The sequence below is a fragment of the Notamacropus eugenii genome, chromosome 5 (genome assembly GCF_028372415.1).
Source record: "Notamacropus eugenii isolate mMacEug1 chromosome 5, mMacEug1.pri_v2, whole genome shotgun sequence".
NCBI classification, from domain to species: Eukaryota; Metazoa; Chordata; class Mammalia; order Diprotodontia; family Macropodidae; genus Notamacropus; species Notamacropus eugenii.
In genome coordinates, this window is record NC_092876.1 from 202,408,525 (window position 1) to 202,423,109 (window position 14,585).

Consider the following 14,585-nt stretch of genomic DNA (forward strand, 5'->3'; position numbering starts at 1 on the left):
CTATATAACATACGTGTATACACACATACATAAAATACATACATATGTATAATATTTCTTGTTTTCTAAATAGTTTCACTTGAATTAATTCCTTTAACCTTATGAGTAAAGTAGCTTTGTTGCAGAACTAAAATTAATGAAATGCATGCCACGCTCTTGTGTATCAACAAGCAAGCAAAATATACTTTAAAAAGATTAATTTAGAAAATATCTGTGATGCTATTTCAAGCTAATCCATACTTCATCATTATTTATGCTTTACCAAAAAGAATTATATACGATGAAAAAAAAATAAAAAGTCTTCCTTTCCTTAGGGAGGACACAAGCTTTTCACCAAATCCAATTAAAGTAGAGGTCCCTTACAGACAAAGAGTAATTGTGAAAAGCAGACATACTCACCACCTCTTCTAGTCAACTGCTGCCCCTGGATTGAGAAGTTTAAGAAACTCATTTCATTTGCCCCTCCACTGCCAATACTTCTTTCCCATCAATGTCAGAAACAACCCTGTCTCAATCATCTCTACCCAGTACCCCAATGACTCCAAGCTGAGTTTTCTTTAAGCCACAGGACTCTCATCCCTACATTCTCATATGCCAGTAGAGGAGCTACTGTGAAATCCAAAACCATTAAACAGCTACTGTTATTCTTTGCCACCTATTGCAAGGTGGCAACTTCTCTCTTGTTACTGCAACAAAGTAAAGAGATAAGAAAATGTAGTTAACCTGGAGTTAGAAACATCCAAGTTCAAATCCATCCTTAGACACTGACTACCTGTGTGACCTGAGCAAGCTGCTTGATCTGTCTGCCTCACTTTGCTGATCTGTAAAACAGGAATAATAAGAACCTTTCAGGGTTGTTGTGAAGATTAAATGAGATAATTTTTATAAATCATTTAGTACAGTCTCTGTACTAAAACAGACACTTAATAAATACTTGTTCCTTTCCCCTCTTCCTACCTCATGGTACATCCCATTGATATACTACTTCACAGAGTTGTTGTGAAACTCAAATAGCAAAATGAAAGAGGAATGCGTGGTAATTCTAAAGCACTGTAGTGATAAATGTTAGCTATTATTATTCTCATTTATTTAGGGACCTTCACTGATAGAGGTAGAGAGGGGAGAGGAAGGTGGGGTACAAGGAAAACATCAAATCATGGAAGAGAAAAAGAATAAAATATCTTCTTACAGTTGCTTCTCCGTAGCAATCTTTATGCAAGGATCCCAGTAAGTACAAAGATGGAAGCATTAGACACACGCTAGGAGACTGTAAGAGTCCTCAATCTCATGTTCTGGGAAGAGAACGACTTTCAGCCATAATTGAATCATTCAGGGCCATACTCAGTGGCTGCCCTGAGGTGATTATGTTGAGAATGGAGGCTTTCAGAATGCCATTTAGTAAATGAAAACAGGGCTGGATACCAGTAATAAACTAATGCCTTGCAGCTACTCATTTTTTATGGCAACCTAATTGAAACATACAAATTGTTTACTGCTCCCTGCTTTCAAGATAGGACAGGACGAGGAACACATGATTGATTCTGAACTTTAGCCAATAAGATAAGGTTTAGTCTTCAGCAGAGAATAAGTTACTGATCTAATTATCTTAAAGCTAAGACAAGTGGAACTGTCAGTCTGTCCTCCTAAAGGGAGACACTCTGTCTTCCATGTGACAAGAAAGTGGCACTGGTGCATGTTGTTTTCTGAAACACTGGCTTTCTATTAAATAATTTACAGGGAACAGATTAAATTAACCTGTAAACTCCAGGGGCCAGACTCCTGTTTCAGATGCATATGATGGTTCTACTTAAAGTCAGGGCAACTGCATACAACAATTACCCGTTACTCAATAAAGCCCACAAGTAAAAAGCATAGACTCTGGCAGGGGCGAAAATCAGGTAAAATATAAAGATCTGTTAGGCATTTTCACCGACAGGATCCATCATTAAAAAAAGAATTAAAGCAAAGTGTTATTTTTTTGCCCACAGCAGAAAAATTCATAAAACCCTGGGTCTGTCCTTTGGATAAAGCAATGAGAGGCAATCCTGAAGTTATTATTCAGGACATGCATGCCAAATAGAGACAAATGGAGAAAGACTTAAGATGAATAAATAGTTTTCTCATTTCATAAAGGAGAAGTACAGATGAGTCATTATGCTTTGTTTTGATGATTACTTATTCATCAGATCGGTAAAAGCTTCACCTACTGTGATCCAGGAATGCATGTACACACACACGCACACACGCACACACACTATATATATATATATATATATATATAAATCCTCAAAATTTTTGTGGCTGCCTGTTCAGTTTCCACTCCCAACAAGAAAAATGAGGGTTTATCTATTTAAGCCCGGGTGTTTATGTTCCTTTTAATGTCTCCAACTGAGCACCCACTACCCCAACAACAAAAAATATTTTTGCACATAACTTACTTTTATCCATGACCATGTTGCTTCTCCTCGAAGAGAATGTAAACTACTTAAAGGCAAGCACTGATTTTTCTGTGTTTGTACTCCTGGCACAGTCTGTGGCACAAAGCAGGTACTTAATAAGGGCTTACTGAGTATCTAAATGAATGGAAAACTTGCCTGCAGTACTTAAATTCATTCAAACTCTTTCAATCAGATGGATAAATGCTTGTCTGGCAAGTCCCAGGGCCATTTCCTATCTCAGTTTTGTAGCCTATCCTTTCTGTTTTCCTGCAGAACGAAGACCATAGCAATGTTGGTGGGAAAATGAAGAAAAACAGTTTGTTTACTGGCCCAGCTGTGTGTGCTCAGAAGGGGCTAAAGTATTTTATCCTTTGCCTGACCTTGGAAGCACTGTGCCAAAGACTGTGCAAATCACTGGAGTTCACTAGTAGTGTGGAAAAAAGTATACAGTAGGTCTAAGAGCAAAACAATGTCTACACAATTATCTCTAATAAGATTCTTTTCTTCCTTTGTCCATTTTCCTTTTTTTTCCCCTGCTACTAGTGGCTGTTGCTGTTCAGTCATTTCAGTTTGGTCCAGCTCTTTGTGACCCCATTTGGAATTTTCTTGGCAGAGATCCTGAAATGGTTTGCCACTTCCCTTTACAGATAAGGAAACTGAGGCAAACAGAGTTTAAGTGACTTGCCCAGGGTCATACGGCTCGTAAATGTCTAAGGCCAAATTTGAATTCTGATCTTCCCAACTCCAGGAACCCTACCTACTATGCCACCCAGCTGTCCCCCTCCTACTAGTATTTATTTTTATTTCTCCTATTCTCTTCTACTGTTCTCCTTTTGTCTTCTCTAAACCACTCAATCTTTGTTCATTTCCTGGGCTCGTTCCTCAAATCCTGACTCTTGCTTAAAGAAAACAAGGTCAAATATGTAACTTGATAATGAAGAACAAGACAGCATGGTCTGAGGTGCTTTCTAGACCTAAGATCTACTTCAACAGGCCAAATATACTAGAGTGATGGCCTAGGTAAATATTTCCTTTATAGGCTAAATCTCAAGACACAGGTAGGTTTATATCTATATCTCTGGAAGATTCTAATGGGAGATACTGAGTGTGGCTTCAAGGCTGGTCTAGTCTTTTGCCAACTATGGCCCTGAAGATCCGACTAAGACCGTAGTAGTCCAAAGCCTGCCAGGCCTCAGGCTCCACTCAGATCAGGACGTCCCAAATGCCAGTTCAAGAACTTATTCAGTTTCTCAAGGGTCTTCTAGACTAAATGTACCTTAGGGAATCCTCAGACTCACTAAATCCATCATAGTATGGTTCATCTCCTTTCATCTAGAGTAGCGTCTGATATTCTGGTTTGCTACCACTATCCCTAACTTCAAGAAATGAATTACCTTCATTCAAACTAAATTTCAAATATTTTTCACTGCATTTCAAAGTATACTTTGACTATGAGCAAAATTATCCCTGGTCTAAAAACAGAAGTAATAAATTATTGTAAAATCAGGGGATTATTGGATTTATAGCTAGAAAAGATCTTAGAAATTATTTAGTCTAACTCTCCTAATTCACAAAAGGAAGCTGAGATTCAGGTAGTTTAAGCGATTTATCACACAGACAATAAAGTAGCAAAACCTTCCAGGATTTGAACCTGGACCCTTGCTCTCAAAAAAAAAAATTATAGAAAAATTGATATGATTTATGTAATATGTCCCAAGGACATAATCTTTATCAATTAACAGCATGGTTATTCCCTAGTTCGAATAGTCTGCTTTGTTTATAAAAGAAAACTAGAATATAAAAGCTTTGGTTTGTGCCAAATATTTTGTAATATTTGTACCAAGTATCTAGTAATAAAAAACTTAAAACAATAGCTGACATTCATATAATACTTTTAGGTTTCCAAAGTACTTTACAAATATGACCTTCTTATACGAACTTCACAACAACCCTGAGAGATAGGTGCTATTATTATCCCCATTTTACAATTGAGGAAATTGAGGCAGAAAGAAGTGAAGGGATTTGTCACACAGTTCGTAGTACATGTCTAAGGCAACACTGGAACTCAGGTTTTCCTGATTCCAGATCCAGTGCTCTGTCCACTGGGCCAACCCAGCTGCAGTATGGGGCTAAGGATAGAGCCTAGGCCTGTGATTCCTTTGGTATATACACTTTCAGATAAGGAAAATCCCTCTCCTAATAAAGGTTGATACCTTCTCTGAAACTTAAGAGTTCTTGAGAGGTACCCAGAATACTCACGTGAATTGGCTAGAACTGAACAGCCATTATGTTTCAGAGGTGACACTTGAACCCCAAATTTTCTTGATTGAGGGCAGCTATCTACTATATTATGCTGCCTTTCATATTTAATAAAAATATAATATTAATAAGCAGAAAGTATATCAGAATGTAGCCTATGGCAGGTAAATTTGTTTTCTTGGGTTTTTATTTTTTTGTGGAGCAGGGGCTATAATTTTGTTTTCAACTATGATAAATCCAGAGACATGACATGTCCATTTTTTACTATATTTTAAAAAGCATTTAGAAATTTACACAAGAGAATTTAAGCATGATCAGTGGTTAAGTAAAACCTTTTAAGTCAGTATTTTTCGCAGGAAAGATCCATCAGCTGATTATTTCATCAAATATGGATTGCCTTTATATTTACTTATGCATATGTTAAAGATGTAATATCACAGTGGCATAAGAAAACAATTGTTTTGAATCCTTAAGGCACATTTTTCAGAAGTAAATCTCTGTGCTATGCTTTTGTCTTTTGTCTAAAATAGCTTGCTTTTTCTCTCTATTGCTACTTCTTTCATCATTTTAGTCCCTTTCCTAAGAATAGTTAAAAATGGTAAGTCAACAATAACCTCTAGTATCTCCTCTTGGACACTAAGAGAATCAAAAGAAAGGCAAAGTTTTGTTTTTTAACCATGTTTAGTATCTTCATGAGAGAGACTACCAGAAATGGGAAATATTAAGTAATTATAAGTTATTTCAAAAATGATTGGCATATTCAAGGTTTTTTTTAATCTCCGAAGTTTAGAGACGCTGATGTTCACCCTTTACTTAGGTAACTGGAAGGGCTGTATTTGTAAAAGAACAAGGGGGACAGTGTTCCATTCCCCTCTCTTCACAACGCCATTAAACTAAAGAAAATGACATACAATTATGTTTCAGAATTGTTGCAATTACCAGAACACTGACTCTGCTTGTTCAAATGCCCATAAGTCACTAAATTAGTGTCTACTGAAAAATCCTGAGGCTGTACTATGAGCTGGGGTTATATAACATTTTATTATTTTCTTTTAAAATTCCAAGTCTACACATTTAAATTCACCTTTTTAAAAAAATAAGCATGCTATATTTACACCAGCAAACTTGAGATCACAGGTCTAGAGTTGGAAGCAACCTTGGAGGGTATGTGGTCCAACCTTCTCATTGCATAAAACTGAAACTCAAGATGTTAAATAAAAAGGAGATGATCTCTAAGGTGCCTTCTAACTCTAAATCCATTATCCTATAAACTATTTTACAGAAATATTCTAAAATATCTCTACTAAATTCCTATACTTCATCGTAGAATGGAGTTTTCCCTGGGTTGTTCTTCAAGGTTATGATACTATGTGCATATTCTTTGAAGTCTTTCCTAGTTAAATCTGGAGAAACTTAGCACCAAATTGTTGGCTACTATGCAAAGCTGAATTTCTCTACCACAGCAAATCATGATGACTATTTAATGAAGTATGGATGGGTTATCATCCGCATTGGTGGATAGAGTACCCACATGAGTGAAGTCTCAGGGCCTTGGAATAAAGATAAACTTGCATGTTCTATTAATACCAAAAACAATTATACTTCAGAAATCTGTGATTTCTTCAGTGTCTTTCATCAATACAATAGACAGTTTTTGTAAGCATGAGTAAAATATTTTTCAACTGAGGGCCGACTTTCTAGCAATAAATCTCTCTAAACTGAGCAAGGGTAAAGGTGTTCCTTGGACAAAAGACAGTTTATGACTATGACTGAACTGGAGGCCTTTCTTGCTTTATAAGACCAGCCAGAGTTTGTGTTCCACTTGTATAGCCTTTGAGAAACCAGGGTCATCCACATCCCCACTGCCAAAATCAAACTTATAGAAAGCTTTGTAACAAATTACTTCCACTGACCTTCAGTTAGAAGATGGCTCTGAAGCCATCTAGTTCAACCTATACCTGAAAAATGATCCTCTGTGGAGGATGCCTCCAAAGTGATCATACGGCCTTTATTTAAATCTCATCCAGGGAGACGGTCTAAATTTTATGTTCATTTTGTAGAAGAGGAAGAGAAGAGAAAAGGATAGAGTGGCAGAAAAGAGAGCCCCTTTCCATCCTACTTGAATTCAACTCAGCCAGCAAATCTCTGACCTAAACTCTCTGGACTATTCTGAGAGAGAAAACTTGGCTGTAGGATTCTATGAAGTAGGGGCCAGAGTCCTATTTAGATGAGTTCATACATCCATGTAGACCTTAAGATTAAAAAAAAGAGATAGTGATATTCATATTTTACACCAAAGTCTCCATCTAAGTATCATAAAATCAAAATGTTTTTAGAGCTCCAGAGGGGTCTTGGAAATTCATCATCTAATCCAAACTTCTCTTTTTACAGCTGAGGAATAACAATCCAAAGTATCTCATCCATGGACACATGTTACAGCTAGGACTTCTCCTGATTTCCCCGTCTTCTAATCACTACACCAACACTGGTTTTATATATATATATATATATATACACATACATACACACATATATATGTATATGTATATATATATATATATATGCACATACACACACACACATACATATTTTTTTTCCAAAAGTGATCCATATACTTCAAAATATATGAACGGGGAAAAAAAGATTCTCAGCATCAGGGTGCTTTCTTTGTGTTGAGAATAAAAAAAGGGTAATGAATTTTTAAAATTATACAGACTCCAACATTTTGGATTCCTGCTTGAATATACATACTCAGTTGATACTCCTGTTTGAAGGTGAACAGAAAATCCAAATGAAAAAAGAAAACAAGATTTGGCTTTGAAATTCACCAGTTACCCCCACACAACTGTACTCATTCATGTCTAATAACTGAAGCAAAGTCAGCTTACACCAAAAGACTGAATGGTACAGACCGAAGCTACATATTTAAATGAAGAAAAAGTTTCCCAAGTCCTCTTTGAAAGAGTCTGGTTAAAATTGTAGCCATTGACTGTCTTACTTTTCAGTTCTATTCTAAAAAGAATGCAAGATTTGCCCAGAGCCCCCAAAGAATGTAAATTTAAGTAGAGTAATATTCTATAACCAATCATTCATTCAGGCACTACAAAAAGACTATATATAACCTAATTCCCGGAAATCCTTTCTCTGAATTCCATCAGCATGTTCACCTATTCATTCTGATTACACTGTGGGGATTCAATCCTGATAATGTCACCTTTGGGTAAATTCTCTGTACCATGATATGTTGTTCTTGTGAGTTTTGACACTGAGTTTGGGAAAAATAAAAGTGTGTGTCATTCTGTTTATCGCACAAACCTTTCTGGGAAAAGCAACAGATTCTTTAAAGAAAAAAATTCCAAGTCTCCCATCATATGCAGCATTTGTTTTCATTTCAAGTTACACAGTGACAGAAATAAACTCTACCATAACCATGTTGCCAACTTTTAAATGAGCTGTTTCTTTAAATAGCAAGATCCTAAAAATAATGCAAATTATAGATTCTAGAGCAGCAAAAGGAAGCCTGACACCATTATCATTTCTAAAAATTATCTGAATATCTAAGATAGCACTGTTTCCATGACTAATCACTTATATTTGGGGCTCATTTCTTTCTTTCTTCTTCTCTGTTTTAGGTTTCTTATACTCTGCTCCCCAAATTAAAATCAATTTTTAGCTAGTTAGAAAAACAACTTGTGGAGCTTACATGAATTTCTACACACAATGAAATCTTTATCACAGTTGAAAACTTACATTCTAACCTCTTTTTTCTAACCAGTTTTGACTTCATGATAGGGTTTGAATTGAATTGGGTTTGAGTGATTAGGGGACAGATCATGACTAACAAAAGTTTCCCCCAAAATATTTCTGCAATCACCATTCTCCTCCGCCTGAAGACAGGGAAATCTTTAACATTACAGGAATCACTGACCCTATTTTAATCCCACTGGGGTTGCTATTCTATTCAGAACACAGCCAAAGGCTTGACTGCAGCATCCTCGAGGACAGGAATATGTCTTATTTTTCCTCTCTGGCATTGGCTTTCTCTCCACTCACAGCACAGCCACCCTAGCACCTGCCTCTAGGATAAATCTCAAAGTCTTCTGACATGTAAAGCCCTGAATGATATGGCCTCAACTTATCTCTTTAGATTTTCATATTACAGAGATATTTACATAAATTATTAATTATTGATTTCATTCTATTTAACATTATCCCATGGTTAGCACAGCACTACCTAAAGACTGCAAGATGATGCAATGGACAGAGTGTGGAGGTCTAGAGTCAAGAAGACTTGAATTCAAATATGGTCTCAGACTCTTACAAGCTATGTGACCCTGGGCAAGTCACTTAACCCTTTTTGCCTGCATTTCTTCATCTGTAAAATAAGCTGGAGAAGGAAATGGCAAACCACTCCAGGATCTTTGCCAAGAAAATTCTATACAAAGTCAAGAAGATTTCAACACAACTGAAAACAACTGAACAACAACAAAGGATAGTACCTGGCACACAGGAGATGCTTAAAAATGGTTATTGACTATCACTCATCAGGTATATCTTTCCTAGCCAAACAAGGTTTCTTGTGGTTCTGCCAGGACATTCTCTCTTGGGCCTCTGTGCTTTTGTATAAGCTGTCTTCTTATGCCTTTTCACTTCATCTCTGGGAACCCCTTGCTCTCTTCAGGTCTTGGCTCAATGGTCACCTCCTACAAAAGACCTTTCCTGAGCCTCCCAGCTGTCAGCACTCTCTCCTCTCCCATTCCAAAATGACTTTGCATGTGTTTTGTATTTACTTATCTATATAGAGACTTGGAGTTTCCTCCAGCTCATGGGGGGTTAGGATGGTTTTTTGTTTGTCTTCATATCTACAGTGGATAACATATGGGAGCTGAACAAACGTTTGCTGGATTTTACGGAGGACTTAATTTTGCTAATAGCTAGCACAGAGGAATGCCTATATTATACACAATGAATGGTCTATGCATTAGGCCTCAAGAGAACTTTAAAAAGGACATTTAATTTGGGGAAAACTAGAAGGCTGGATGACAATTTTAAAAAATTCTTATACTAGATCTTATCGTATCATTCCTCTACTAAAAACCCTCTGAGTTCCTTAGTCAAGGTCCTTCTGGGTCCTATTTCCTAGGCCTGGAATTCTCTCTCATTCTCTCTCATCCTTTGACTTTTGGATTCCTCGTTATCCTTTGTAATCCAACTCAAATGTCACCTCCTTCAAAAAACTTCCACAAACCTCCCAGGTAGATGATAACCCTTTCCCTACTCAGATCTCACATAGTCAATAAACATACATTAAGTATGTACTGTGTGCCACATACTGTGCTAAGCAATAGGGATATAAATAAAGATTAAAGACTATCTCTGCTTTCAGGGAGCTTACTGTCTAATAGAGGAGACAACATACAACTGAAAAAACAAGCTATAAACAGGACGATAGCTGTACCCTGTAAGGGGCATGTGAGATATATAGATCATATTCATATATCCTATTCATAGGAATTTCCCAAGTTGGAAATGATCAACACAGAGAAGGCACTGATATTAAGGAGGGACTAGGAAAAGTTTCTCGTAGGTGAGATTTGGGGGGCAGCTAAGTGAGTCTGTGACTACAGTGCTGGATCTAAAGTCAGCAAGACCTAAGTTCAAATCCAGCTTCAGACACTTACTAGCTATGTGACCCTTCTCCACTGGAGAAAGAAATGGCAAAATACTCCAGGATCTTTGCCAAGAAAACCCCATGGACAGTATGATCCACAGGGTCATGAAGAGTCGGACACAACTGAACAACAAGTTGAAACTTGAAGGAATCCAGGGAAGTCAGGATATGGAAATAAGGAGGGAGAACATTCTTGGCAAGGGGGAAACGCATGGAGTCATGAGTTGGAGTGTTGTGCTACAGAACAAAAAAGCCAGTGTCACTGGATCATAGAGAGTAAATGGACCAAGTATAGAAATATAAGAGGTTTTTCTAGGTCAAGATACTTCCAAGAACTGATGCTAAACTGGCAGACACATCTACCTTTGCTAAATAAATTTTGAAAACCCAAGTTTTCTTTGCACTAGTGTAAAATCTGTAGAATCCAATAAGTTATATTTATTTTCAATAACAACAATAAGTATCCATACAGCGATTCCCTATGAGGATTGCAGAACACTTCACATAGATTATCTCATATAATCCTCCCAGCTGCTGGAAGGTGGGTGCTATTATTCCTATTTTATAGCTGAGGAAACAGAGATTAAGTGGCTTGCCCAGGGTCACACAGAGAATAAGTTTCAGAGGATTTGAACTGAGGTCTTTCTGACTCCATGTTTTCAAGCTCTACCCATAGCACCTGCTGCCTTCTACAGATTTGGAGTGTGAAAAACAAGAAAAGAAAAAGCCCTGAATTTCCCAAGAAGTCTAAGCTACAGGATTCCTTGTGGTTATTAAGCCATTTCTGCGATGACTAACTCTTTGTGACTTCACTTGGGTTTTCTCGTGATTTACCATTTCCTTCTGCAGCTCATTTTAAAGATAAGGACACTGAGGCAAACAGCTCTATGTGACTTGCCTAGCTAGTGAAGCTGAATTTGAACTTGGGTCTTCCTGACCCCAGGCTTGGCACTCTATCCCTGGGACCTCTTAGCTCCCCTCAAGCAGTAGGACAGCGAATCTCAATTTCAAAGGGCAACAATACCTATGAGTAATAATTCTGAGTCACCACAGTCCAAGTGAAAGCAAGCTACGACAAGAATTCATTTTAGTTGCAACAAGTATTTCATGTCTCACCCTCAGTGGAACTCTTCTATCCCTCCCCTTTCCATTATCCCTTTTTCTCTGCTCTCTTTCTTTATCTGTTCTCCTCTTTCCCCCTCCCCCTCTTGGATTGATCATAAAATAGATCTGGCCTACCTGTTCCAGTGACAGGTTAATGTGTACAAGAGTGATAACCAATCTGGCCTAGGGCCCATTGAACTGTCAGGATTTCCAGTATCACCCTTAACAGACTCTGTATCTGCTGTTTAAAGGTCAGAACAAGCTAGGGTAGGAGATGCCAATCACCCCCCAGAATTATTACCAAGTAATCAATTGTTTTTCAGTCACAGTAATTCATGAAGAAAAATAATATTAGTGGTAGAGAAACTGCCTAATGATAAAATCTCATTTTTTCAAAATATTGATAAACTAAAGTATTTATTTTTTCTTTTGTTGTATTATGAAATTGTTTCTTTGCTATAGTCCTACTGAACACTTTTAGAACAATCCAGAGAACCAGTCATGAAACATGCTGACCACTGTCTAAACAGAGAAATGACAGATACAAGAGGCAGAATAAGATAACTTTTTTTATACTGTCATTGGAGGAATTTGTTTTGTTTGAACACACACACACACACACACACACACTCCCCTTTAAGACTGGATTTCCCTCTCTTGGCCACACTGGAAGGGCACAGGCTACTCACCAGGCAGATCCCACTCCCTCCCTTTTTGGGAAGCCTAGGGGCTCACCCTATTAATGCCAAATTCAGTATGATTACCTTAGCCTGCCACACCTCAAGACATCTGCCAGCCTTGGTTTCCCAGGCAGCAGGGATTACAGGCATGCACTACATCTCTTACAAAGATTCTTTTTTCTTTCTTCCTTTTTTAATGGGGATGAGATGGAGGTAGAGAAAATAAACGTTTGTTAATTTAAAAAAAATATAAACGAGAAAGGTAAACATTTCACTTAGCAATAGCAACACAAGATTGGTGTGATATATGGGGAATGAACCCTGGATGTTGAGTCACATCGTTATAGGAACCTAGATATGAAGTCTGAACATTTAGTTCAACCCCCTCATTTTACAGGAGGAACAGAGTGTGACTGGGCAAGGTCACAGGTCACCCAGGTGGTTATTTATCAGAGCTGGGATGTAAACTTGGGTCTTCTGACTCCACAGTCACAGATGGATAAACGCAGGCCCTGAGATGTGCCTAGGTACACAGGTTGGGAGCAGAAGTCAAATCTGAATATAAGTTCTCTGTATTCTGAATCCATTGTGCCTTTGACTGAACCAGGCTGGATTTAAATTCTGGCTCTGTTACTGATGAGTAGTGTGGCTGTAAGGAAGTCACTTGGCCTTTTTTGGCCTCAGTTAATTCTGAAGTGCTCTCCTATCTCCTAATGCCTATGGATTACTATGGCTTATAACTTTTTTGGGGGTGGGTTTGTAATTCTCAACAGAAAAAAAAAATGCTCCCACTCACATCCTACTGCTGAGCATATTTAGAAGATTTAAGTGTTCTATTTAAAGTAATTAGTATCTAGGAAATGTTACGTGAATAATAGTTCACATTTAAATAGCACTTCAAGGTTTGCAAAGTGCTTTATAAATGTTATTTCATTTGATCCTTGCAATATTCCTGGGAGTTAAGTGCTGATGAGGAAATTGAGGCAGACATAGTTAAGTGACTTGCTGGGTCACACAGGTAATAAATGTCTGAGGCAGGATTTGAACTGTGGTCTTCCTGACTGAGTCCAGAGCTCTCTTCACTGGCTGAACTGTAGTAGTTGCTGAGTTCTTTCAGTCATGTCCAACTCTTTGTGGCTCCATTTGGGGTTTCCTGGCAAACATCTTGGAGTGGTTTACCTTTCCTTCTCCAGCTCATTTTATAGATAAGAAAACTGAAGCAAACAGGGTTAAGTGACTTGTCCAGGGTTACACTGCTAGTAAGTATCTGAGGCTGGTTTTGAACTCAGATCTCCAACTCCAGGCCCAGTGCTCTACCTACTGCACTGTCTACCTGCTGAACTGTAGTTAGTTTAATTGGTGTTTTTTCTTAGGCCATACAGAACCAAACTGAATGTCGTCTAGCTTTATAACTAGAAATAGGAAGAACTTAACATCAGCTCTAAAATGCTAGGACTTGAATACCACAACAATGGAATTTATGGTCAGGGAAATAATACAAAGCCCAAGGTTTTCATTGGCAACATGGAGTCTGAAGTATGCCAATGAATTTTGCTACCTAGGCAACAAACATGTGAAACTCTAATTAACAAAAGAAAACTGGCCAATTCCTACACATGACTTCTTAATCAGTCAAGAAAGATTTATTAAGCTCTCACTATATGCCATTCCTGTGTACCAATTCTCTTCAGCTCAACATGAAGAATGAAGAATCAGAGGCAAGATGGAATAGTACAAAAATCAGTGAGGTTGCAATCAGAGGATCTGGGTTCCTGCCTCTCTGGGCCTCAGTTTCATTAGTAAAATTAATGGGTTGGACTACATGGTCTCCAAGGTCTCTTCAATCTCTAAATTATTAAGTTGTAAACTCCTCGTCTTTTGTCTCTTTTTGTATCCTCAGTGCTTAGCACACAGCCTGACAGACTGTAGGTGCTCAGTCAATGTTTACTGATTGATCTTACAGATTAATTATATTAGAGCTTTACAAAAGTGGAATAGGCTGTCTTGGGGTAGTGGGGGGTGGTGGTGGTGGTGGTGGTGGTGGTGGTAATAAGCTCCCATTCCTGGAAGTCTGCGAAAGCACGTTAACTGACCCAATTCAAGAATGCCAGAGGCAGAGCTTCTTAATCATTTTTGTGTCATGAACTTCTTGGAGAGTCTGGGGAAATCTATGGAGTCCTTCTGAAAAAGATCAGAAGAAAATATATAGGAGCATAAAGGAAAGCAATTACACTGAAATCTAATTATCCAAATGTTAATAAAAACAAGCTCTTAAGAAGCCCTGTGAGGAATTTCCTACATAGGTTTAGAAGTTGATAGCATGTGTTCATACTGGTTGCTCTGCAGTTATTTTCTAAATATTTTATTCATCTTCTCAATTCTACTTTGAGTTCTCAGAAGGAATATGTTTTCTACTTGTTTTGCATAGTGTTT

The 14,585-nt window shown here is 37.8% G+C and overlaps 1 protein-coding gene across 16 annotated transcripts in view; it reads right to left on the reverse strand.

Moving 5' to 3' along the window:
* Positions 1–14,585, reverse strand: part of STARD13 (StAR related lipid transfer domain containing 13) — a 750,665-nt gene that overhangs the window by 150,191 nt on the left and 585,889 nt on the right. The gene's annotated exons all lie outside the window — the stretch shown is intronic.